Raw genomic sequence first — 24,641 nt, 5'->3', positions numbered from 1 at the left:
CCCACGATGTTGCGCCGACCAGTTAAAAAAAACAATGACCCTCTAACCTAAACCAATCCCTTTTCGTCCATAAACCTATCCACGGATCTCTTAAACGCCCCCAAACTAGGCGCATTTACAACCGCAGCAGGCAGGGCATTCCAATCCCTCACCACCCTCTGGGTAAAGAACCTACCCCTGACATCCGTCCTATAACTACCCCCCCTTAATTTAAAGCCATGCCCCCTTGTGCTAGCTTTCTCCATCCGAGGAAAAAGGCTATCACTGTCCACCCTATCTAAACCTCTAATCATCTTATATGTTTCAATAAGATCCCCTCTTAGCCGCCTTCTTTCCAGCGAAAACAACCCCAAATCCCTCAGTCTCTCCTCATAGGACCTCCCCTCCATACCAGGCAACATCCTGGTAAACCTCCTCTGCACCCTCTCCAAAGCCTCCACATCCTTCCTGTAATGTGGGGACCAGAACTGCACACAGTACTCCAAGTGCGGCCGCACCAGAGTTGTGTACAGTTCATCCATTTATTCATGTATTCATTCAATGTATTCATCCATTTTTTAAAACTACTTGTTATATATTCCCACCCTCTGATCTGATGTCCTGTTTACAGTATCTGTCCAAGTCCTACCTCCATCAAGGTGTCAATCCCCAACAGTGTTCTTTCAGAGGATGTTTAGAACCCGTGTATTCTGTTATCTTATCCTTGAAAGGCAGATGCATTGGGGGGAAAAGGATAGCAGATTCTCACAACTGCTGGCTCTTGGGTTTTGCCACTTACAATAACCTAAGCATAAAGGTAGTGAAAACCAATTAAGGAAAAGTTGATTCAAGTCCTTCAGAACTCAAATGATCACAGTTGCTTGAAAAGAAAGAGAACAAGCTGAAATGCTTTCTGTAATCTTTTGCAATGTACACTTTGGTAAAAGCACCAGCTTGAGAAAATGAAGCAATGTCATCGCCTGTGAAGAACTTTGCAGTTGTTTCATTCATTGTTGTAGTAATGATGAGTATTCAGTACCTGAGAAATGAATGAATCTGATAGACGGGTGACACAGTGGGTTAGCACTCCTGTCTCAAACTCCAGAGCTTGGGTAACTGCCTGTGTGGAGTTTGCACATCTCACCCCATGTCTGCGTGGATTTTCCTCCAGGTGCTCTGGTTTTTTCCACAGTCCAAAGATGTGCAAGTTAGGTGGAGTGGCTGTGGTAAATTGTCCCTTAGTGTTTCAAGATGTATAGGTTTGAGGAATTTGCCTTGGCAAACATGTAGGGTTATTAGGATAGGGTGGGTAAGAAGGCCTGGGTGAGATACTTTCGTGCAGAACTGATAGGCTGAATGGCTTCTTCTGCACTGGGGAATTAGGGATTCTATGAAAAAGAAGAACAAAGAACATCGTGAGGATCTGTAGGATAGCAGGAAAGGAAGCGTTCTCAACAGCTTTCAAGGTATGGAATTTGTGTTCTGTAGGTAATCATTTCCATGCTTCAGCATAAAGTGGCCCTGCTGCAGTTCATGGGATCACAGGGCCAGCATGAGAAATTGGGATTGCATCATCAACAATGGAATGAATCTCCAGATCTTAATCTACATGAAGTTCCTGCATAGTACCATAGAAGCTTTGTAGTTTAGACTTCTGTTTCTTTACTGAAAGAAGATTTGTGTGCATCTGCAACTTGCTGGTGAGATCCAGGTTTGAGCTGCAGTATATGTTTGTACAAATTAACAAACTCTGAACTTCCTTTGTTGCTTTGCCAACTTGGAGCTAAGCATTTCATTCTTCCTGGAAAGTTTTCTGTTGGCTGTTTGCAATTATTGTGGAACAGAGGGCCTATTTTCATGTACTGTGTGCAGTTTTGGGCGCCGCACCTGCGCAAGGATATTTTGGCCCTGGAGGGAGTGCAGAGGAGGTTTACTAGGCTGATACCGGAGTTGAGGGGATTGAGCTATGAGGAGAGGCTGAATAAACTAGGCTTGTACTCGTTGGAGTTTAGAAGAATGAGGGGAGATCTCATTGAGACGTATAAGATGATGAATGGGATGGATAGGATAGAGGTGGAGAGACTCTTCCCGCTAAAAAAGACAGTAGGACTAGGGGGCACAGCCTCAAGATAAAGGGGAGGTGGTTTAGAACGGAGTTGAGGAGGAACTTCTTCACTCAAAGGGTGGTGAATCTCTGGAATTCTCTGCCCGTTGAAGTGGTGGAGGCTGCCTCGCTAAATATTTTTAAGAAGCGGGTTGATGGGTTCTTGATAAGAGAGGGGATTAAGGGTTATGGGGAGAGGGCGGGAAAGTGGAACTGAGCCACAACAGATCAGCCATGATCTTATTGAATGGCGGGGCAGGCTCGAAGGGCTAGATGGCCTACTCCTGCTCCTATTTCTTATGTTCTTATGTTCTTATGTTTATTGTTCTGTGACTCTATCTCATGTCTTCAGTGGGCTCAATGGATTAATTAGACAAATGCATCTCTTTATTATGTCTTTCAACAAAAGATGATTCACCAAAGACTTGTTTAGTCAGTAGAATCAGAATATTGTAAAATTGAGGACCTCTTCCAACAGATCACTCTAAGGAGGCATCATTTGCTTGAACTGTCTCAAGAGTCAACCAAGGTCTAGAACCTCCTCCTCCAGGGGATGGTGACTGTCTTTGTTTGTGCATCCTTTCTGCTTCCTAGCCTGTCTTCAGAGAAGTGAGAGATATGTACTCTCCTCGTGGTTTAATGGAGGGTGTTTCTGCAATAAAGACTGGCCTGCTATCTAATGAGTTGACGTCAATTTCTGCTGCAGGTTTGAGCTTGCCTGGTCCTTGGGTCAATTTTGGAAATTCTTCCCCTACTACTGCTCTGCTGACCTCTATTGCTACATCTTCAGCCTTTTAAGAAGACCCGAGATACTAAAGATGCTGCCCTGCTAAGCAGAGAAATTTGCTTTCATAAAACATACATTTTCTTAAATTTCTTTATATGCATGACTTAAGACTAGTAAAATTGACCCTTCACTTGTTCTGTGTGCCCTGCTCCCTGTTACTTTTATTTTAATTTCTACTCCCTTGTAAATCAGTTCTCAAATCAGTCCAATTTCAAAGAATCATAAAACTCTACAATGCAGAACGAGACCACATGGCTCCATTTAGGTCTGCACTGACTCTCTGCCAGAGAGTATTTTATCCAGGTTCTATCCCCGTAATCCCACATTTACTGTGCTGATCCCCTGTCCATGGGGCAATTTAGCACAGCCAATCAACATAACCCTCACATCTTTGGACTGTGGGAAGAAACTGGAGCACCTGCAGGAAACCCACACATATGGAGGAGAATGTTCAAACTCCACACAGTCACCCCAGGCCAGAATTGAGCCCGAGTCCCTGGCACTGAGTAGCAGTGTTAACCACTGTTAGCCACCATGCCACCCAGACTGTAGCCCCAGCCCCAGTGTCCAGTTTAAATTATGTTCTGTATCCTTGGACTTTCACCTCTGCAGACCAGAACTGCTTATTGGGATCTTTGATATCTTTGAAGTCATTGGGCTGAAATGCCCTGGACTTCAAAAGGTTAAAAGCTTGTTCTAGCTTTCATCCTCAAAATTGAATTTTAGATATGCAAAATTGTTTAAAATGCTTGCTTTTGCAACAGAGAAAGCAGTCACATCCCTCTCCTGGGCCATCCTTGTGACAATGATTGTTGGCGCAGTGTCCAAAACATTTTTAAAATGAGAGGTTCTTCACACTCCCTCTGTTTTGGTGGACTTTTCAGTGGGTGGGGCTCAACTTTAGGCCTGCAGACTGGAAAGACATCTCCCTGAAGTATACTCCAGTTCTCTTGTCATAGCGCTGCTTACGTTTTAAATGTTTCTGCTTTCCCTCATATTAAATCCTCTTAGGTTTGCAAAAAGATCCGTTAGTTGGCATGTTCCATGTCGCACTAAATGAAACGATGCTTTAAAGCTGCATGGCTGTGACTACTGGTCAGTTGATTTTTAAAAAAAATTTTAATGAATCAACAGATTCACTTGGGCTTTGGTTGAATCTCTCCATTCAATGATCTGATTCTTGTGGCTGAAATCATCAAAGATCCTCAATCTCCTAGTCTTCTCAACTTCTTGTCTTGCCAGAAGGGCTTTCTGTCCATTTCCATCAAACTGGCATGCATATCATCTATTGAACTTTTGCTCAAGCAAAAGTATTCTTTAGTATAAATCCCAGGTGAGTAATGTACCTAGCATGTAAGAACGTTTGAACACTCTGGTCCAGACTCTGGAAGTGCTGTGACAACATATAAATAACTTGGCTTTCATTATACTGCGGTGCCATATTTTTACCAGTTGAGATCTATGTGGAAATTTTTGAAATGCAGTGGGGTTTTCTTTTGTGGTGAAGCATAAGAACATAAGAAATAGGAGCTGGAGTAGGCCATCTAGCCCTTCGAGCCTGCCCCGCCATTCAATAAGATGATGGCTGATCTGAAGTGGATCAGTTGCACTTTCCCACTTTCTCCCCATAACCCTTAATTCCCTTGTCTATCAGAAACCTATCTACCCGTGACTTAAATATATTCAGTGAGGTAGCCTCCATCACTTCAACGGAAAGAGATTTCCAGAGATTCACCATCCTTTGAGTGAAGAAGTTCCTCCTCAACTCTGATCTAAACTGCCCCCCACCCCTTATCTTGAGGCTGCGCTCTCTAGTCCTGCTATCCTTTCTAAGAATCTCTCTACCTGTACCCTATCTATCCCCTTCATTATCTTACGTCTCTATAAGATCCCCCCTCAGCCTTCTAAACTCCAAGTACAGACCCAGCCTATTTAGTGTCTCTTCGTAGGCTAACCCCCTCATCTCCAGTATCAGCCTAGTGAACCTTCTCTGCACTCCCTCCAAGGCCAATATATCCTTCCATAAGTGTGGTGACCAAAACTACTCCAGCTGCGGCCTCACCAGTACCCTGTACAGTTGCAGCAAGACCTCCCTGCTTTTATATTCTATCCCCCTCGCTATAAAGACCAACATTCCATTCGCCTTCTTGATCACCTGCTGCACCTGCAGATTGGGTTTTTGCAACTCATGCACAAGGACCCCCAGGTCCCTCTGCAGTGTAGCATGCTGCAGCTTTTCGACCTTTAAATAATAATCCCTCCTACTATTATTTCTACCAAAGTGGATAACCTCACACTTGTTAAACATTATACTCCATCTGCCCGGCCCTTTCTCAGCCTGTCCAGATCTCTCTGCAGACTTTCCACACCCTCCTCGTAATTTGCTTTTCCACTCATCTTCGTGTCATCAGCAAATTTCGTTACCCTACACTCAGCCCCCTCCTCCAGATCATCTATGTAAATGGTAAACAGTTGAGGCCCCAGCACCAATCTCTGCGGCACTCCACTAGTCACCAACTGCCAACCAGAATAGCACCCATTGATTCCAACTCTCTGCTTCCTATTAGACAACCAATCCTCTATCCACACTAATACCTTACCCCCAACTCCGTGCACCCTAACTTTTTGCAGCAACTTTTTGTGAGGTACCTTATCAAACTTTTTGGAAATCTAAAAACACCACATCCACCGGTTCCCCTCTGTCTACTGCACTAGTCACATCCTCATAGTAATCCCATAAATTCGTTAAACACGACTTCCCCATAACAAATCCGTACTGCGTCTGCTTGATCAAACCATTCTTTGCTAGGTGCCTCGCTATTTCTTCTTTGATTACGGATTCTAGCATTTTTCCAACTACAGACGTTAAACTAACCGGCCTATAATTCCCTGCCTTTTGTCTGCTACCTTTTTTAAACAGCGGCATTACATTAGCCATTTTCCAGTCTTCTGGCAGTTCCCCTGAGTCCAGTGAATTTTGATAAATAATTACTAAGGCATCTGCTATCACCTCTGCCATTTCTTTCAGAACCCTGCGATGCATTCCATCTGGTCCCAGGGACTTCTCTACCTTCAGTCCTGTTAGTCTGTCAAGCACTACCTCTCTAGTGACAGAAATCGCATTAAGGCCCTCATCTCCTACCAACCTTCTATCTTTAATATCCGGCAAACTCTTTGTGTCCTCATTTGTGTCCTCGTGAGTGAAGCGCTCATATTGCAGTGATGTTATTAGAATTCAGTTGAAACATAACTAGAAGCAGGAAAAAGAAAGTAAAATTTATTTATTAGTCACAATAGGCTTGCATTCACATTGCAGTGAAGTTACTGTGAAAATCTCCAAGTCGCCACACTGCAGTGCCTGTTGGGGTACACTGAGGGAGAATTTCATATGGCTAATTCACCAAACTGCGCATCTTTTGGACTGTGGGAGAAAACTGGAACACCTGGAGGAAACCCACGCAGACATAGGGGAAATGTGCAAACTCCACATAGACAGTGACCGAAGCCGGGAATTGAACCTGGGATCCCTGGCGCTGAGGCAGCAGTACTAACCTCTGTGCTGCCCTGAGTAGGCTTTCAGCCCTGAGCCTGCTTCACCATTCAGTATGGTCATGGTACATTCTCTATCTCAATGCCACGTGGCCACTTTCTTTCCATATGCCGTTCAAATCTAAAAAATTATCTTCGTCTTCCTCGTTTCCAATTGTATGGTATGGAGTATATAAAAATTTCCAACAGAGTCAGCTGTAGGTGAATCAAGCAATAGTTTATTCAAAACAAGTATACATAATGGAGATAACACCTTCAAAATGTTCTGAAGCTATAAAGTTATACCATTTCTCCCATATATATTTATGACATCCTCACAATACTTTATAATTGACTCGCATTGCTCTTCCATGCCTAGTTTTTAATGCCTATAATTACAGATGGTCATTGGGTGGCACAGTGTTTGGCATCACAGCACCAGGGACCTGGGTTCGTTTCCTGGCTTGGATCATTGTCTGTGTGGAGTCTGCACGTTCTCCTAACGTCTGTATGGGATTCCTCCCAGGTGCTCCCATTTCCTTCCACAGTCAGAAAGACGTGCTGGTTAGGTACATTGACCATGCTAAATTCTCCCTCCGTGTACCCAAAAGGGCACTGGAGTTTGGCGAGTAGGGGATTTTCACAGTAGCTTCATTTGCAGGGTTAATGTAAGTCTACTTGTGACACAAAAAAACCTGACTTGTAGCTCAAATTACACCAGCAGTTTATTCAAAAACATAAATTTGTCATATCTAGCCTGACTTTTACTACATTGTCCAGTCATCCGCTCATCTGCCCGACCTCTAGGTGAGCAAAGTAGCTTGACCGAAAGGTCACATTCCTTACTGCACTTGACCAGTAAAAAAGATAAATAGGATAAGTCTGATTATCCAAATTGTATACACTTCAGGTAGATCCAATTCTTATTGTTTCAACTTATCCATTCAAATGCCTACCCAAAAATAAAAGCAGTGTGCTTTTCATTGTCTTGTCTGATTTTTTTTTTATTTTGAATGCCTTTCAGAGATCAGTCCATAGGGTTTTAATTACAAACTTTAAGTCTTGGAACAGTTAATACCTGCTAAAGTCCGATAATGAACATTGCTTATATGTGCTACAGTCATACTACTGGATGATTGAACGCGGTACTTAAATTTTAAGACTTTTTGTTCCATAGATCTATTGTGCTTTTAATGCTTGATCAGTTTGTTAATGCTACACAGTAAAAGAAAATCCCTACACGTTATTTCCACACCACAGTCTGTAAGTCGGTGATGCAGAACATGTGAATATGTATGATTCCTGTTGAGTTCTGAAAATCAAAAGAAAAATGTTAATCAAATGTTTCTGGACATCATATCATCTGTGCCAGGTGCGTGGGAGTGCATCTCTTGAGGGACCATGTTAGGGAGCTGGAGCTGCGGCTCTGACCTTAGTTTAGTCAGAGAAAATGAGAAATAATAGAGAACAGTTATAGGCAGGTAGTCACACCGGAGGAAGGCACGTGGGTCACAGGGAGGGTAAAAGTCAGAAGGGTGTTGTACCAGAGAGTACTCCAGTGGCAGTCTCCCGTAATAGCAAGGGCTGGGAGACAGGAGGGGAGTGAGCAGTCAGTGGAGAGATCCCCTATGGTTGTCGTCCTCCAAAATAGGTATGTTGTTTTGGATTCTGTGGAGGGGGATGACCCTCCAGGGGTAAGCCATGATGACCAGATCGCCAGCATGGAGACAGGCTCTGTGGCCCAGAAGGGAAAGAAGGGGATTGGGGGATGCAATGGTTAGAGGCACAGACAGGCGGTTCTGTGGGCGCGAACGAGACTCCAGGATGGTAGTTTGCCTCCCTGGTGCTGGGGTACTGGATGTCTGAGTGGGTAGGAAGCATATTAAAAAGGGAAGGTAATCAAACAGATGTCATTGTACACATTGGTGAAAATGACATAGGTAGAAAGAGCGGTGGGTGGAGGGGGTTCATATGAGAGCAATTCAGGGAGATGGGTGCTAGACTAAAAAGTAGGGCCTCTAGAGTAGCAATCTCTGGACTGTTCCTAGTGCTAGTGAGGCTAGGAACAGGGAGATTGTCCAATTGAATGCATGGCTAAAGGACTGGTGCAGGAGGGAGGGTTTCAAATTTGTAGATCATTGGGAAGTCTTCAAGAGAGGATAGCACCTGTACAGAGAGGAAGGGTTACACCTTAACTGAAAGGGCATAAATATCCTGGCTGGGAGTTTTGCTACAGTGTTTTGGTGGGGTTTAAACTAATGTGGCAAGGGAGTGGCAATCAAAACAGTAGGTCAGTAAGCACTGAGGCTGGGGACGAGCTGGGGGCCAGGGCAAGGCTAACTAAGAAGAGCATTGTGGAGGAGGATGACCTAAGTGAGCCTGGAGGTCTGGAGTGCATCTGCTTCAATGTGAGGAGTGTAACCGGTAAGACAGATGAACTTAGGGCCTTAATGCTTAAGCAGAATTTGGATATGGTTGCGGTGACAGAGACTTGGTTAAAAGAAGGACAGGACTGGCAGCTGAATATTCTGGGGTATAAGTGTTTTTGGTGAGACAGGAGGGGCTACAAGAGATGGGGGAGTAGCAATATCAGTTAGGGAGCATATTACAGCGGTCAGAGGGTGGACAATTTAGAGGGGTCATGGGTGGAGCTCAAACAGTTGCTGTAGGTAGAGCTTAAACAGGAAGGGTGCAATCACAATGCTGGGGGTATACTACAGGCCACCCAACAGCCCACGGGAAGTGGAAGAACGGATATGTAAGGAGATTCTGGACAGGTGCAGAAAAAATAAGGTTGTTGTAGTGGGAGACTTTAATTTCCCTGATATAGACTGGAAAATGCTTAGGGCTGGGGATCTGGATGGGGAGGAATTTGTAAAATGCGTACAAGAAGGTTCTTTGGAACAATATGTAGATAGCCCAACTAAAGAGGAGGCTATACTGGACCTAGTACTGGGAGATGAGCCTGGTCAGGTCGTCAGAGTTTCAGTAGGGGAACATGTGGCAAATAGTGACCACAGTTCTGTTAACTTTAGGATAGTAATGGACAAGGATGAGTGTTGCCCTACGGGTGGGGTGCTAAATTGGGGAAAGGCTAACTATAGCCAAATTAGGCAGGAATTTGTGGCAGTTGATTGGGAGAGGCTGTCTGAGGGTAAGTCCACATCTGGCATGAGGGAGTCTTTTAAGGAACAGTTGATAAGGCTGCAGGACAGGCATGTGCCTGTAAAAAGGAAGGATAGGAAAGGTAGGATTTGAGAGCTGTGGATAACCAGGGAAATTGAGGATCTCCTCAAAAAGAAAAGAGGCGTACGTTAGGTCCAGGCGAATGAAAACAGATGGAGCGCTGGAGGAATACAGAGAAAGTAGGAGAGACTCAAACAGGGAGTTAGAAGGGCAAAAAGAGGTCACGAAATGTTCTTGGCAGACAGGGTTAAGGAGAATCCTAAGGCATTTTATTCATACATTAGGAACAAAAGAGTTGTCAGAAAATTGGACCTCTCGAGGACAAAGGTGAATTATGCCCAGAATCCAAGGGAACTAGGGAGATCCTAAATGAATACTTTGCATCAGTATTCACCAAAGGAGAGGGACGTGTTGACTGGGAGTGCCTCAGAGGGGAGGTGTTGACCCGTTAAAGAAAATCTCCATTACAAGGGAAGAAGTGTTAGTTTTTTTTAGGGAACATTTAAAACTGACAAATCCCCAGGGCCTGATGGCATCTATCCTAGACTGCTCAGGGAGACAAGAGATGAAATTGCTAGGCCTCTGACAGAAATCTTTGTCTCTTCACTGGACACAGGTGAGGTTCCAGAGGATTGGAGGATAGCGAATATGGTACCGTTATTTAAGAAGGGTAGCAGGGATAACCCAGGTAATTGTAGGCCGGTGAGCTTGACGTCTGTGGCAGGGAAGTTGTTGGAGAAGATTCTTAGGATGTATGCATGTTTTAGAATGGAACAATCTCATTAGTGACAGACAGCATGGTTTTGTAAGAGGGAGCCTTACAAACTTGGGGTTTTTTGAGGAGATGACAAACAGTTGACGAAGGAAAGGCCATGGATGTCGTCTATATGGATTTCGGTAAGGCGTTTGACGAAGTCCCTCATAGCAGGTTGGTGTCAAAGGTTAAGGCTCATGGGATACAAGGAAAGGTGGCTAGATGGGTAGAGAACTGGCTTGGCCACAGGAGACAGAGGGTATCAGTCAAAAGGTCTTTTTCCAGCTGGAGGTCTGTGACCAGTGGTGTTCCACAGGGCTCTGTACTGGGACCTCTGCTCTTTGTGATATGCATAAATGATTTGGAAGAAGATGTAACTGGTGTGATCAGTAAGTTTGCAGATGAGACAAAGATGGCTGGACTTGTTGCTAGCGATGAACATTGTTGGACAATACAGGATATAGGCTGGAAAATTGGGCAGAGAAATGGCAGATGGAATTTAATCCAGATAAATGAAGTGATGCATTTCGGTAGAACTAATGTAGAGGGGAGTTGTACAATAAATGGCAGAACCATCAGGAGTATAGAAACAGAGGGACCTAGGTGTGCAAGTCCACAAATCCTTGAAGGTGGTGAAGGCATATGGTATGCTTGCCTTTATAGGATGTGGTATAGATTATAAAAACTGGAATCTGGTGTTGCAGCTGTATAGAACGTTGGTTAGGCCACATTTGGAGTACTGTGCCCAGTTCTGGTAGCCACACTACCAGAAAGACGTGGAGGCTTTGGAAAGAGTGCAGAGGAGGTTTACCAGGATGTTGCCTGGTATGGAGGGTCTTAGCTATGAGGAGAGATTGGGTAAACTGGGGTTGTTCTCCCTGGAAAGACAGAGAATGAGGGGAGACCTAATAGAAGTGTACAAAATTATGAAGGGTATAGATAGGGTGAACAATGGGAAGGTTTTTTCCAGGTCGGAGGTGACAATCACGAGGGGTCATAGGCTCAAGGTGAGAGGGGCGAGGTTTAACTCGGATATCAGAGGGACTTTTTTTGAGGGTGGTGGGGGCCTGGAATGCACTGCCAAGTAGGGTGGTGGAGGTGGACTTGCTGGGCTCATTAAGACTTAACTGGATAGTCACATGAGCAGACTGGGAATGGAGGGATACAAATGAAAGGTTTACTTGGACCAGTGAGCGGCGCAGGCTTGGAGGGCCGAAGGGCCCATTTCCAGTGCTGTACTGTTCTTTTATTCTTTTAATCACATTTCTCAATCTTGAATTTAGCTTGACTTCCAGTTTGAGATTTTTATTCCCTGCTGCCATCAGTTTTATAATAGGCTGATTGGATATTCCATGGATGTTCTTGTTTCAAGTATTAGCTGATTAGTTGGGCACCATATTCAATCCTAATGATGTGTGTGCTTCAGTAGAGGCAGCTGAGCAGTGATTTTTGTTTTCCTTCTTCCTACTGCCTACTCCATCAAGATTGACTAATTCAATCCTAACTACGATTTAACTTGACCACTTGTCTGTATAGGTCAGTTGCATATAATGATTGAGGTGGTAAGCCTTCATGTTGAAGCAGACTTGTATTTTGAAGCTAATAGATTAGGAATCCATTGACTGTGGAATGATAAATCAATTCCTGCCCATGATAATTATTCAGTAATTTGAGTTAGTGTGTATTATAAGATGAAAGCTTACAGTTGAGTAACCAGCTGACAACTATTGTAGTTAATCATGTATGAATCACAGCCGCTTCTAGTATGCAAGATTCTACTGGGTGATGGCCATCCTTGATGCACTCTGTAGCAGGAGAGAGGGTAATATTGTGCGGAAGAAGAAATCGATTTAAAAATAGTACAGTGTGTGAAAGTGTGATTAGTTTTCTATTAAATCTTAGCAAAGATATAAATAAGCTAAAAATACATTCCAAAGAACCACCTTGATCTATTCCACAACACACGTGAATTGAATCATTAATATTAGAATCTTGTGAACTACTTCTAGATAGACAGGTATGAACCAGCTAGTGCGGAAATATATGCCATGTGAAATGGTTTCCATAGAAGTAGTAGCAAAAGAGTGCTTATGCTCTGAAGCCATCCTGAGTGGCTGTATTCTAAGTTAAGGAACTTTGGATCTTACCAGCTATTTTGGCTCTAGACAGTAGAGTAATGTGAGCTGGGAAAGTAGTTGAGTAATGTGCCCTTGGAGGCTTGTTTTTGTCTAGTTTATTTTATGACAGTGGTACATTTGTTGTTGTGCATTAGTCGTCTTGGTATTAACTTTAGATGTAAGCTGGAGGCGAAGCATATATGAATTTATTAGCTGTTGGGAATTGTCACAAACTTGCATACAAGAGGAAAAAAGTTATTCAGCTCGTTAACTCATCCTGCCTTATTCACCCTTCCCTCGAAATCCATGGATCTGTTCATTGGGGGACTGAATAATTCCAATTCTTATTTGCTTTTTTCCAACCAGGACTGCATTTCAGGAAAGTGCTTCACAAACTCAACCCAGAACTTTCCATACATTGGTTTCCTACTTGCTTCTGCAGTGCACTTTGCTTTGAAATGGTGCTTTTTTGATTTGATGATAAATTGTATTTATATAGTGTCTTAACATATAAACACCTCAGGACATTTTCTGGGAATATTTGAGACAAATGGATACCAACCCAAAGTTGTAGCTTTTAGGGGAGATGTCCAAAAGCTTGGCCAATGAGATGAGTTCTCAAAGCTTGGAGCCAAAGTAAGTGGAAAGGTGGAGATCCACATGGCTTGGAGAAGGTATCCTAGGACATGCAACCTATTTGACTGAAAGGCCCAGTTGCTGGTGTTGGGGTGAAGGGGCAGGTGATGCTTAAGAAGTCCAATTCAAAGGACTGAAGAGTTTGGGTGGGATTGTTTGGCTAATGGAGCTTACTGATTTATATATACATTTGGGGACAAGCCGTGAATTGGATAACCAATTAGTAAATGTAGGTCTGCAAAAGGAGAAATGATGGGTGAGCAAGACTTGGTATGGGATAGAAATGCAAGTAGAGTTTTGGATGAACTGAAGTTTACAGAGCAGGGAGGTCAGCCAGTCGAGCACGGGGATACTCAATTTTAGAGATAACTGAGCTATTAATAGGGATTTGAATAGCAGATGAAGAGGTGGGTAATGTTCCAATGGTGAAGGTAGGTGGTCCTCGTGATGGAGATATGAGCTCAAGCTGCTCCTGGGAGAATCCACGTGCTGAGAATTCAAACATTCAGCTTCAACCTGAGCTGGGAATGGAGAGGGAGATTGAGTCAGTGGTTACAGTAGAAGATTGTGTAGAGGTGGGCGGGGAGGGAGACGCCAAAGGTACTGGCTTGGTCTTTCCTGTATTTAACTGGAGGTTTGTGCTTCATTCAAGACTGAATAACAGCAGCCTGACAGCACAGATATAATGGAGGAATTGAGGTATCGGAGAGGTAGAGCTCAAGTGTTGTCAGTGCACGGATGGAAAATATGTATATGGCTAATGTCACAGTGGGCAGCTTGTTAGTGTTGCGGGGTGGGGAGGGGTGTTAATTTTTCTATTCCCTCCATGTCCCTCCATATCCCTGTCTTGTTCAGCTCTTCCGTTGTGTTTTTCTAAACCATCGTGATGACCCCAAATACATCCTCCGACAATATAAATCACTGCTGTGAGTTTAATTAAGGAGTGCCCACTGAGGCAAGGGCCTTGGTGGGTTGCACATTAATTTAGAAGGCCTATTTAGGAGGCACTTTGGCTTGCCTTCAGGGAGTAAGCAGAAAAATCTCATTTTGGATATCCTTCAGAATGTGGACATGAATCTTGTTATAATATTTTATTCCTATTAATGTATTGACTTCAGTTTGAATTTATTAATTATCTAAAAGGAGATTTGATTGAAGAGGAAAAGCTGGTGAGAATTAAGTTTTTGTTTAAATTGATTGGCCATGCTAAATTGACCATTAGTTTCAGGGAGATTAGCAGGGTAAATACATGGGGTTATGGGGATAGGGCTTGGGAGGGATTGTTATCGGTGCAGATTTGATGGGCCGAATTATCTCCTCCTGCATTGTCAGGATTCTATGATCTTATGTTAGAGTAATATTGTGACAGGTGGCAGACTTAATTCAAAAAAAAATTGGGTGTCCTATAATCTTTCACTTGTACATAACAGGCCAAAACTGAAGCAAGTAATTTGGTCCAACTAGTCCGTCAGAGCAGATGACTATCTTGTTCCCATATTCTTCATCCACTCATCTACTCTCGAACATTGCAGTTTCTGTCCAAACTACTAACCCTGGAAGTGATTTTCACAGCTTCCTAACATGTGTGAAGATCTTCCGTGGTTTCTCTTGATCTCCTATACTTCACCTTGTATTCTTGGCCTATGATTCTTTGAACATGATGAATGGCGGAGCAGGCTCGATGGGCCAAATGGTCTCCTGCTCCTATTTTCTATATTTCTACATCCCTCAAATAATGGGAATTATTGTCTATATTGCCTGGATTATGTTTTCATAATTATAAATACTGCTATTCTAACATGCCATAATCTCCATTGGTCAATAGTATAGAGCCCAAAACTTTATTCTTACCTGAAATTGTAAGATTTCGTATAGGTTAATTGTTATCACTTCTATCTCCTCTACCTTATATAAATCCTAGCATTTTTTAACAGTCTTAACCATGTTTGGAAAATCTGTTTATTACATTACTTCCCTGAAAAGTGGCTGTTGAAGTTCATGGGATTGAAGGCAAATTATTGACCTAGTTAGGAAATTGGCTGAGTAGCAGGAGACACTAAGGATAATGGGTAATACTTTGGTTGAGTGTGGCAGTGCTTCTTCAAGGATCTGTATTGGAGCATTGAACAGAATACTTTCTGAATGGTCAAAAACTGCAACCACCACAAGTCCAGTTCAAAGTTATTTAGAGTCCAGGTACATAGATCATTAAAATTACATAAACAGATACAGAGAATGAACAACAAGGCTATTGGAGAGTCAGCTTTCTACCTAGAGGGCTAAAATTTGGGGGGACAGAAATTGTATCAGAGCTGCACAAAGCCCTGGTTAGATCACACCCAAAGCAGTGTGAATAGCCCTGAGCACCACTGAGGGATAAATATATTGGCCTTGAAGGAGGACAGCATTGATCAGAATTCTGCCAGGATTCCTAGCTTTAAATTATGAGGAATGATTGCAAAATCTAATGTTGCATTCCATAAAATTTAGAAGGTTAAATGGTGATTTGATTGAACTTTAGGGTGTTCTAAGGAAAAAATGGGATAGATGTTGATGGGAAAGTCAAGGACTAAGGGCATAGTCTAAAAATTAGAGCCTGCCCATTTAGGTGTAAAATTAGGAAACTAAAAAAAGAGCAGAAGTTGTTTGGGGCACTATCCTGCAGGTGGTAATTGATAAATTAATTGTTGCTTGAGTAATTATTGCTTTTAATTCTGACATTTATAGACTTTGAACTATAGCTATTATGGGATAAAAGTGAGCTTCGTTGCAGATCAGTTATGATCTGAGTGGCAGAACAGGCTTGAGGGGCTAAATGGTCTACTGCTCTTGTTGTTTTTCCTATATTAGCAAATAATGCAGCCTCGATTTGAACTTAGATTGTGTCTTGAAATTTGGCATGTCAGATATGACTCTCTCAGCAATTTTTACAGATGCACCATAGAAAGCATTCTTTCTGGTTGTATCACAGCTTGGTATGGCTTCTGCTCTGCCCAAGGAACTACAAAAGGTTGTGAATGTAGTCTAATCCATCACGCAAACCAGCCTCCCATCCATTGACTCTGTCTACACTTCATGCTACCTCAGCAGAGCAGACAGCATTATTAAGGATCCCATGCAGCACAGACATTTCCCTCTTCCACCTTCTTCCTTCGGGAAAAAGATACAAGCCTGAGATCGCGTACCAACCGACTCGACCAGTTTCTTCCCTGCTGCTGTCAGACTTTTGAATGGACTTGCTTTGCATTAAGTTGATCTTTTTCTACACCCTAGCTGTGACTGTAACACTACATTCTGCAATCTCTCGTTTCCTTCTCTATGAACAGTATGTTTTGACTGTATAACATGCCAGAAACAATACTTTCCTTAATTACGACCAGAAAGAATGCTTTCTATGGTGCATCTTTAAAAATGTGACAAATTAAATCAAAAGCATGATGTCATGAGATGTTACTGATATAAACATATGCAGACAGCAACAGTGGACTGAAGAGAATGACAAGAATTTATAAGCAACATTGGTTGTGGTGTAAGACAGGAACTTTGTAGTAATCATGTTGAACAGCTACTGTGAAAAAGGGAGGTACCTGTAGCTTAACAATAATTTTAAAGGGGCTAGATGCATACTTCCCTAGTTCTCTGGGCACAATCTGGATGATGTAAATCCACAAACGTTAGCTTCAAGTAACTAACTCATAGTTGCAGCAACCGTATGTTTGCCTATTCTGAGCTCCTGATCTAGTTTTGGTCATCTTCGCCCTACCTCTACTGCACCACTGAGATCATCATCTGAATTCTGGCTTTGTCGTTTTTATATCATTTCAGTCTCCCCTGAAGTTTTGGCTTCCTTAAGAAACTGACACCCCCCCCCCCCCCCCCCAATTCCATCATAGTGCATATGTGTATAAATCATTGAAGGTCATATGGCAAGTTGTGAGCATGATTCATAGAGTGGGACATCCTGAACTTTATCTTAGGAGTGAGAAAGTTATGTTAAGTGAGTTTAAAACATAGAATTGGTCTGTGGAATATTGCTTCAGATTCTGGGCACACAGTTCAGGAAGCATTTGAGGGCATTAGAGAGGGTGCAGAAAATATTCACAACAATGGTTTTGGGAAGGAGGAAGTCCAGTTATGTAGAAAGATTGGAGAATTCGGACTTTTTTTTTTCCGCGGAGGAGAAAGGGTTGTGAGGAGATTTGATAGAGGTATAATAAAAGGTCTGGATAAGTAGATGGGGAGAAACTGGTGAAAGGGTGAAGAACCAGAGGGCTCCGATTTAATGTAGTTGGCAAAAGAGGATATGATAACATGAAAATTTGATATGCACAGAGTGGTTAAGATCTGGAATGCACTGCCTGCAAGTGTGTTGGAGACAGGCAGAATCATTTGAGGCTTTCAAAAGTGACTTGGTCATTATCAGAAAAGAAGTAACCTTTCTATGATAACTAATAGCATCTGGTCAAAAGATACAGTGGGCAATAAAGGCAAATGGCAAGAGGATTTGAGTATACGAATAGGGATGTTTTACTGCAATTGTACAGGGCATTGGTATGGTCATATCTGGAGTTTGTGTAGTTTTACCTGAAGAATGATGCCCTTGCTATAGAGGGAGAGCAGCAAAGGTTTACTGGGCTTATTTTTGGGATGGCAGGCCCATCATAGAAGGAAAGACTAAATTGGTTAGGAATTATATTAATTGGAATTTAGAAGAGTGAAAGGGGATCTTGTAGAAACTTAGAAAATTCAAACAGGATTAGTCAGGGTAGATTCAGAAAGAATGTTCCTGATATTGGGGGAGTTGAGAACTAGGGATTATAGTGTTAGTACAAAGAGTAAACCTTTTCAGACTGAGGTGAGGAGAAATTTCTTCACCCAGAATTGCGAATCTGTGGAATTCATTACCACAGAGTTGAGGCCAAAATGTTGTGTGCTTTTGAGAAGCAATTATATATAATTTTTGGAGCTAAAGGGATCAAGAATTAGACGAAAAACAGGATCTGGGTTTTGAATTTGATGATCAGCCATAATTATGAATTGCGAGTCAGCTTGAAGGGCCAATGGCCTATGGTAGCTTTGCTATGTAAAAGCTACCATGAAAATTATAAACACACAGGTGTGCACTTACATATCTACATGTCTTAAATTCTTTGCAGGCTGAAACACAAGATTGGAGGAATCTGTCTCTTTCAATTTCCTCTGAGAAAGCAAGAACTCTCTGAACGTTTTCACTCTGAGGAGGATGAATGTCAAAAATGTTTGATAGAGTAACTTTCCATTTTCTTACTTTTGAGTTTCACCTAAACATATGCCAGAAAGATCTGATGCTGGGTAGTTGAGCCAATCAACTCTCCTGTTTTTCTCTGAATGCTACTGCATCTGGTCATTCTGCTGCTTCCAACCATAGCCCTTCAGAACAAGTTTTTAATAATTGAAAATCAAAGTGATGGAAACCTGTCCAGGCTTTTGGAAGTCTGTTATGCAAATGTGTACAATCTTTGCATTTGATTTATTATTGATCGTGGTTTGTATGGGAAAAATAAGTGGTCCAGAATTCTATTAGGCTATTTTAAAATGGGAGAAACTGAGCATCAGTAAAATTTGCATTTTGATTTTGTTAAAGCACTTTGCATTCGTATTTAAGGAAGGATGTACCTGCATGGAGTTTGTACAGGGAAAATACACTCCATTGGTCTTTAGAATAAACAGGTTGTCCTATGATTAAATTGAATCTATATTCCCTGGAATTTAGAAGAATGGGAGGTGATCTCATTGAAATATTAAGGTTATGAAGTGGCATGATGGTAAAGGGGAATCTAGATTAAGGGGCACAGACTCTGTTAGAGGGCTGATCATTTAGTGCTGCGATGAGAAATTTCTTGAGGATTGTGAATCTTGAGAGTTCTCTCCCACAAGTGTATTGGATATACCATTGAATATATTTAAGGCTGAGATAGATTTTTGGTGCCTCAGGAAATTGAGGGGTATGGAGGGCAGGACAGAGTGGAGTTTAAATCCGAGATCAGGCATCATTGAATAGTAGCACAGGCTTGAATGTATAGTCTTCACCTATTTCTATTTCTTATGTACTTGAAATATTACAACAGTAACTCACTTCAAGTACTTTATTGCTAATAAAGCACTTTGAGATATCCAATGGTTATGAAAGACATTATATAAATGCAAATCTTTATTATTCTTTATGCTAAATAAGATCAATGTTGAATTTTCATTTTGTTTATCATTTGTCATTTCCCTGAGCTTGTCGACATAGCTAAGTGACGTTGTGGCATGTCTCAGGATGTGAATGCAGCTTTCATGACAGCAGCTGGAGTCTCGTGGGCAGGACAGTCTGAAATGACCAAACAGCATCACCAATCTGTGTGCATTGTTTTATTAATCGATTCATCATGCTGCACCAGAGCTACTTCCTCTTTGAAAACACGACTGAAACCTCTTAAGAAAATTAAGTTTTCTTTTAGAGATTGGCATAAATTGTATTATCATGTTGGAGTAAAAGTTGATCATTTTTACAGGTTGTACTGAGTCACTCCTCCCCATAAAAATAATTTTAGGATGTCAACACAGAGAACTCGAACTTCTTCGTGTTTTCAGCCATTTCCGTTTCCTACTTAGGCTTCAGTTTCTTGGCGATAATAATGAAATGATGTTCCATACTATAATTTAGTGCAGAACATGTTTGTGTATGTAACGTGAAGTGTTGTAAATTTTAAAATTGCAGTGCAGTTTTTGCAACACAATCAATACATACCGCTGTAGCGATGCCATTTGGATTTAGGTTGAAGCCACTCAACTGCTAGCTGTCTGGCATCTTCCCCAGATGTGAAAGTGTAGTGAGGAAATTGACTAACTGAAAAAGCTAAGCGAAAAGCAAAATACTGTGGATGCTGGAATCAAACAAAAACAGAAAATGCTGGAAAATCTCAACAGTTTTGACGGCATCTATGGGAAGAGAATAGAGCCAACATTTTGAGCCTAGATCAGGGCCACATCCGGCCTGCAGGTTCGGAATTTGGAGACCGCTGGTGTAGATGACCCTTTGCCAGAGCCAGTTTCTCCTTTGTCTAACTTCCTTGTTACCTCCTCAAAGAACTCTAACAGATTTGTCAGACGTGACTTCCCCTTGACAAAGCTGTGCTAACTCAGTCCTACTTTATCATGCACTGAGAGGCATGTTGGGACTTGCAGTTCAGCCTGGAACTGTCTTATAGTTTTTTCATTCAGTCAAGTGTGAATTTAGGGGCGGTGGGGGGCGGTGTGGGGGCAGGCCAGAGAAGAACTCCTAAATCATTTAAAAACAGCAACTTCAGATGAACCTCGGCTGATTCTTTTTTACCCAACCAATGATGAATTAAAATGGAGAAGAGTTGCAACTTGCAGCTCAGCTGGGAACCCTTTGCTGCTTTTGTTTGTCCACTTAAGGATGAAGTAAGATAAAAAGCAATCCATGTAAGAACTCCAATAGATCAAACAGCGAGACAGCTTGATACGTGGACCAAGAAATAGTGTTCCAGGCTGGAGGAAATGAGTAAGCTCATGATCATTGGCAAAATGGCAGGAGGCAAAGCAAAATCAGTGGGCCATGGGCAGAGTGGGGGTGGTCCCTACCACACTCTCCTGGAGTGGCCCCTGCTCAGAGCATGCTGAGCAAAAGGACAGGGAAAGCTATCTAGGAGGCCATGCAAGATTGGACAGTAAGTTGGACCGGCCAAGATGGATGGGCTGAGGGGAGCTTGGACCATCTGTTAAATCTCCCCAAAATGTCAGTGCCCTCCTCAGCTCAGTCCTAAATCTGCTTCCCCTTATTTTGAGGCTATGCCCCCTAGTTCTAGTTTCACCTGCCAGTGGAAACAACTTCCCTGCTTCTATCTCATCTATTCCCTTCATAATCTTTTATGTCCCTAAGATCTCATCGTAGTCACGCCTCCATAAGCCAACCCTCTCAACTCAGGAATCCTCCTAGTGAATCTCCTCTGCACCCTCTCCCAGTGCCAGTATACCATTTCTCAAGTAAGGAGACCAAAACTGCACGCAGAACTCAGTGTGGCCTCACCAGCATCTTGTACAACTGCAACATAACCCTGCTGTTTTTAAACTCTGTCCTTCTAGCAATGAAAGACAAAATTCCATTTGCCGCCTTAATTACCTGCTGCACAAGAACACCTCTGCACAGCAGCATGCTGCAATGTTTTAGCATTTAAATAATCCATTTTTGCTGCTGTTCCTACCAAAACGGATGACCTCACATTTACCAACATTGTACTCCGTCTGCCAGAGCCTCGCCCACTCACTTAAACTATCTATATCCTTTTGCAGACTTTCAGCGTCCTCTGCACGCTTTGCTCTTCCACCCGTCTTAGTGACATCTGTGAATTTGACACACTACACTTGGTCCTCAACTCCAAATCACCTATGAATATCATAAACAATTGTGATCCCAACATTGATCCCTGAGGCACACCACTAGTCACTGATTTGCCAACTAGAAAAACACTCATTTACCCCCACTGTCTGCTTTCTATTAGTTAACCAATCTTCCAGCCATGCTAATTACCCATAACACCATGCACCTTTATGTTATGTAACAATCTTTGGTGTGGCATCTTGTCACATGTTGTCTGGAAACCCAGTATACCACATCCACAGGCTCCTCATTGAGAACATTACACGTGCAGTGGACAAAGAATTCCACCAAATTAGTCAAACATGACCTTCCTTTCATGAACCCATGATGCGTCTTACCAATGGAATAATTTGTATCCAAATGTCTTGCTGTTTCTTCCTTGATAACTTCTGTAGTGGGGAAAATGCTTGAATCTAAGCTAACTGGCCTATAGTTACCTGTCTTTTGTCTACCTCCTTTTTTAAACAGTGGTGTCACATTTGCTGTTTTCCAACCTGTGGGAACCACCTCAGAGTCCAGTGAATTTTGGTAAATTGCCACTAGTACATTTGCTATTTCTCCTGCCTTCTCTTTTAGTACCCTGGGATGCATTCCATCAAGACCAGGAGACTTGTCTAGCTTTAGCCTCATTAATTTGCCCAACACTACCTCTTTTGTAGTGATCATTTCTAGGTTCTCACCTGCCATAGCCTTCCTGTCATCACTGTCCAGTCGTGCATGAGCAAAGATTTCTTCCAAGTAAATATTGAGAAATTCAAAGCATTTACTTCAGTTTCTGCCACAAACTGTGCTGTTGACCCCGTCCCTGTCCCTGTCCCCGACAACTGTTTGAGTTTGAATGAGACAATGTAACCTTAGTGTCATATTTGAGCTGGAATGAGCATCTGACCAAAAATTTATGTCACGACTAGTTATTTCCACCTATGTAATATCACCCAACTTCACCCTGCCTCAGTTCATCTGTTGAAACCCTAATTTGTGCCTTTGTGTCATAAATTAATGATTCTAGTGGACTTCTGTTAAGCCTCCCACATTCTACTTTCTGAAAGCTTGGAGTTGCCCAAAACCTTATTGACTGTGTCCTAACTCATACCAAGTCTTTTCATCCATTGTCGGCTGACCTATATTAGCTCTTGATTAAGAAGTCGGTGCTTTGATTTCACCCTTCAAATCTTTTGGTCCTGCCCCAGTATCTCCTGTGGTCTGCTGTCATATCTTATTTTATAATTGTCATGTACAGCATCTTATGTTTTATTACATTGAAGGTGCTCAAGAAATGCAATTTGCTGATGGTACCTGACCTCAAGGCATGCTTGGGGCTATTCCTGGCATACCCTTTTATACTCCTATTGAACACAGATTGATCTCTTCATTTGATGGGAATGAAAGAACAAGGGAAGTGCTGAGGCATGAAATTACAGATTCAAATCTGTCCTTCAAATCTGTTATTGCTGTTGGCTTCATGGAGCCTGGTTTTGGGCTGCTATGTTGTCTGCTCATCTGTATCACTTAGCACATCAATATTATTGTACTTGGATGATAGAAGCCCTTGCTAGAGAGGAAGCTTTGTCTTCACAGGGTCTGTGCATGGATAATCATTACTATGTAGATGAACTGTTATGTGGATTTGTGAGGATGAGGTCAACTGGGCTCTAACTATTTGGCAGGTGAAAGTAACAAAATTGTTTGCTTGAACCAAACTTTGTGCAAGGAAGGATGACGAGAACAACCCTATTTAGCTCTCACTTGGGCATCTACGTTTCTTGGATAGAATTAAGGCCTGTTGGCATAATCATTTTTGAAGTTATGTAAAAATCCAGTTTAGTTGCTATATTCTAGTTTAAAACCACATGTTCCTGGGGAAAACTTTAAGCCAACCTTTTTGCTTTCATTTTTGGTATTTTGTATTCATGGAGACTATTATCCAAGTCTGTGTATTCACTGCAACCAATGCTTTTGTGGTCCACAAAGCTGTCTATCTGCTGTAGACATTTGAAATTTGTATTTGCATTCAGCTTTTTAATAAGAACATAAGAAATAGGAGCAGGAGTAGGCCATCTAGCCCTTCGAGCCTGCCCTGCCATTGAATAAGATCATGGCTGGTCTGTCGTGGCTCAGTTCCACTTTCCCGCCCTCTCCCCATAACCCTTAATCCCCTCTCTTATCAAAAACCCATCAACCCGCGTCTTAAAAATATTTAGCAAGGCAGCCTCCACCACTTCAACGGGCAGAGAATTCCAGAGATTCACCACCCTTTGAGTGAAGAAGTTCCTCCTCAACTCCGTTCTAAACCGCCCCCCCTTTTATCTTGAGGCTGTGCCCCCTAGTCCTACTGTCTTTTTTGAGCAGGAAGAGTCTCTACATCTCTATCTTATCCATCCCATTCATCATCTTATACGTCTCAATGAGATCTCCCCTCATTCTTCTAAACTCTAACGAGTACAAGCCTAGTTTATTCAGCCTCTCCTCATAGCTCAACCCCCTCAACTCCAGTATCAGCCTAGTAAACCTCCTCTGCACTCCCTCCCCAGGCCAAAATATCTTTGTGCAGGTGCGGCGCCCAAAACTGCACACAGTACTCCAGCTGCGGCCTCACCAATGCCCTATACAGCTGCAGCAAGACCTCCCTACTTTTATATTCAATCCCCCTCGCTATGAAGGCCAGCATCCCATTTGCCTTCCTGACCACCTGCTGCACCTGCAAGCTGGGTTTTTGCGACTCATGCACAAGGACCCCGAGGTCCCTCTGCACCGTCGCCTGCTGCAGTTTTTCGCCACGTAAGTAATAGTCCTTCCTACCAAAGTGGACCACCTCACACTTGCCAACATTAAATTCCATTTGTCATTTCCTGGCCCATTCGCCCAGCCTATCTAGATCCTTCTGCAGGCTCTCCACACCCTCCGCACAATTTGCCGTTCCACCAATCTTGGTGTCATCAGCAAATTTCGACACCCTACACTCGGTTCCCTCCTCCAGATCATCTAATAAGTGGTAAAAACCTGAGGCCCCAGCACCGACCCCTGGGGCACTCCACTAGTCACCATCCGCCAATCCGAATAGCACCCGTTGACTCCCACTCTCTGCCTCCTATTTGACAACCAATCCTCTATCCACGCTAACACCC

At 42.6% G+C, this 24,641-nt stretch overlaps 1 protein-coding gene across 3 annotated transcripts in view; it reads left to right on the top strand.

Moving 5' to 3' along the window:
• smg7 (SMG7 nonsense mediated mRNA decay factor) overlaps window positions 1-24,641 on the top strand; it is a 137,989-nt gene that overhangs the window by 28,089 nt on the left and 85,259 nt on the right. The window lies entirely within an intron of this gene.

The sequence above is a fragment of the Carcharhinus amblyrhynchos genome, chromosome 9 (genome assembly GCF_965287045.1).
Source record: "Carcharhinus amblyrhynchos chromosome 9, sCarAmb.v2.hapA, whole genome shotgun sequence".
NCBI lineage: Eukaryota > Metazoa > Chordata > Chondrichthyes > Carcharhiniformes > Carcharhinidae > Carcharhinus > Carcharhinus amblyrhynchos.
This window is presented reverse-complemented; position numbering and strand designations above follow the sequence as displayed.